Source organism: Plasmopara halstedii (assembly GCF_900000015.1).
Source record: "Plasmopara halstedii genome assembly, contig: Scaffold_526, whole genome shotgun sequence".
NCBI lineage: Eukaryota > Oomycota > Peronosporomycetes > Peronosporales > Peronosporaceae > Plasmopara > Plasmopara halstedii.
In genome coordinates, this window is record NW_020187446.1 from 1,302,030 (window position 1) to 1,302,249 (window position 220).

Consider the following 220-nt stretch of genomic DNA (forward strand, 5'->3'; position numbering starts at 1 on the left):
AGGTTGTATGGGATAGTAAACTCTTGCTTGACCTTCATCTGTTGGCAGATCTTGGTCATTTCTTTGTTCTTGTACTCGCAACCACTGTCTGACCTCAAAATCTTGATCTTGAGCTTGGTCTGTCTTGACATGGTTGAGATACATCTTGAACATATTCTGGAGTTCGTCCTTTGACTTCATCGGATACACTTTGACATATCTAGTGCTCATTTCGATGAAC